Source organism: Macaca nemestrina, chromosome 11 (assembly GCF_043159975.1).
Source record: "Macaca nemestrina isolate mMacNem1 chromosome 11, mMacNem.hap1, whole genome shotgun sequence".
Taxonomy (NCBI): Eukaryota; Metazoa; Chordata; class Mammalia; order Primates; family Cercopithecidae; genus Macaca; species Macaca nemestrina.
In genome coordinates this window covers 4,057,182-4,059,768 of record NC_092135.1, presented here as the reverse complement: position 1 = coordinate 4,059,768, position 2,587 = coordinate 4,057,182, and positions in this window count along the sequence as shown.

Here is a 2,587-nt window from a genome sequence, read left to right as displayed (position 1 = left end):
TCCTGCTCAGCACATGACCAGCTCACAAGTGGCTAAAAATAGTCCAGCCTTGGACACTCTCACTGATGCTTGGGGGTGGGGGGAGGCCAGAGTAGATTAGCTTGGGGATCCCCCAGGTCCCAGCTGTGCAAGCATGACCCAATTTTCAGGCAGGTAATTTCCATGAGAGGTGGCTTCCTGGCATTCAGGGACCAACGCTTGACCTACTTCCCCACCAACCCTTCCCGCAGAATGGAGATGTTTCAATAGGGACCATTCCCCTCCTCTCCGACTTTACTAAGACAATTCATCTCACACCTGCCCCTGGTTAGTCTCTTAAGGCCCCTGGGCCTTTGGGCCACTCCTGTGCCCTGTCCTGACTGAATGCAGAGGCCAGGCCACCCGACTAGTCATGGGTCACTGTTGTGGGCTGGCCCCTCCACAGCTAACAGTAGCCCCATCCCAGTCCACGTGAGGAGGGGACTGGAGGGAAGGAAGAAAGAAGTAGAGCACCACTGTAGGAATCGAGATAAACAGAAGTGCCATGTAGGGACATTGTGCCCACAGCCACTGCCCCTCCCCAGCAAAGCTGAAGAGTGAGAGGTTCCACAGGTACCCCTCACAGATTGGGGACCCTCCAGGGAGGAAGCCTGGCACCCTGCCTGGCTACAGGCTGGGTGCACTAGAAGCTGCAGGGTCTCTGTAGGTGAGCCCAGAAAAAAAGAGGTTTGTGGGGAGATGCTTGGGAGAGGACTTGAGATGTACCCCCAGAGCTGGGGGGCTGAACGTGGACGTGGAAACCAGTGCGTGTTTCTCCTTTGGGGATTTCTGAAGGCAGAATACTCATTGAAGCTTATAATGATGGCGGGACACATTGAGGGCACACACCACCCAGGTCTCTGAGCTCCTTGGGAGGCAGAGTTGGACCCTGGCAGTTCTCAGGCTTCATGTCAGGGGATTTCAGGGATTAGAGGAGGAGGAGGCAAGGGCTGTGGTGGCTGCTGAACCCAGACAGATGGAACCCCACCCAGAGAGGAGTCTGGGACGCGGACCCTGACAGGGCTCAAGGGAAGCTTGGCCATCCTCTCTTAGAGAGTCCCTGGAAGGGCAGAGTCTGGGGTAAAGCAGATGCTGACCCTGGGCAATCCTATGCGTCATGCACACAGAGTCCACCTGGCAGAAAACAAAGCCAGGCCAAGCTGGAGCAGCCTGGAGCTGTCCCCCACCAACAGGTGGCCCATCCCGTGAGAGTCCTATGGCCATGTCTCCATCTGGAAGACAAGAGGTCCACGGCTCTCTCACATTTCCGATGTCCTACAACTGAAGCATGGACTGGCCATTTGTTCCAGAGGTGCAGACAAACATTATCCCCGTTTTGCAGATTGGGAAACAGAAGCACCTATGAGTGAAGGGATGAAACTGAGGCACACAGCCTGGGAACGCCAGAAGCAGCTTCGATCTCTGAGGTCTGCACTCCTAACCGTTGCTTCCCAGGGCAGCTAGAATCCCTGGGCATGGTTAGGCCCCTGAATGTACTCCCGTTCTTGGCAGCTGTTTCTAATAGTCCAATTTTTCCATGAAGCTGACACGCAAGTCATTATCCACAGGGTCTAGATTCCCTGCAAATAGACACTGTCATTGCTTGCTGGCTGAATGGGATATCGGGATCCCTGTCATCTGTCATCTGGCCAGGCTGCTACTCTGGTCCCTCCCTTCCCTCACTTCAGTGCTGCAGGGCCTATCAGTGCCCACTCCTCCATTCTGTTTCTTGCAACCTCAGGGCTCCCTGGACTAGTCCCAGGTGCCAGTTTTTACATTCCTTTGCTTAGGGTCTTTCTCTGGCTGCTGAAGCACGGAGGTGCTGGGGAATGAATCCCCCTAGAAAGCAACCCCCAATCAATGACAGGGTGCAGTGTGCACATACCCCAGCTCCCTCACCCTTGGGTGGGGTACTTGTGAGGTGTGCATTCTTCACTGGCCCCAAAGTTCCCCAGTGGGAGTAAACCCAAGCATCCACTGCACTAATTTGCTTGACAACCAAGGCGTCCTGCCCTTCCAGGCCCCACTCCCACTTCCTACCAGTGTGGCATGGGATCACCTCCAGAAGAATCCATATCTGTCTGAGGGATTTTTGCTGGGAAAGCCAAACAAGGGTAACCCGCCTCCGCCTCCCTTCCTCCAGCCAAACAGAAACGAAATGGGTTCTAACTTATCTGCCCCCTTTAAGGCCCTTTCTCCCTGCTTTCCTCCAGCTCCGACTGTCCAGCCCCTCCTAAGCTCCCGCAGTGGAGAGGTCCCCCTCCCTCCTGCCCCAGAGAAAAACCTGTTGGACAGATGAAGAAACAGAGACACAAAAAGATTTAATGACCCCGACCCTGTGGAGAGCTATCCCCACCGGCCCCCTCCTCACCACCACATGGGCAGAAAGATCGCTTGGGGCTGCTGGGATCTGAATACATTTTTATTTCCTTGGGTCTCCTCACCCGGCATCTTTCATTCCTGAATAATATGTGGGATATTTCTCCCTCTTGTTCTCTCTGCCTGTTTCATCTTTCCAGGCCCAGGATGGTGTGCCAGGGTCTCCAGGTTCCCATCCTTGCGCGGGCAG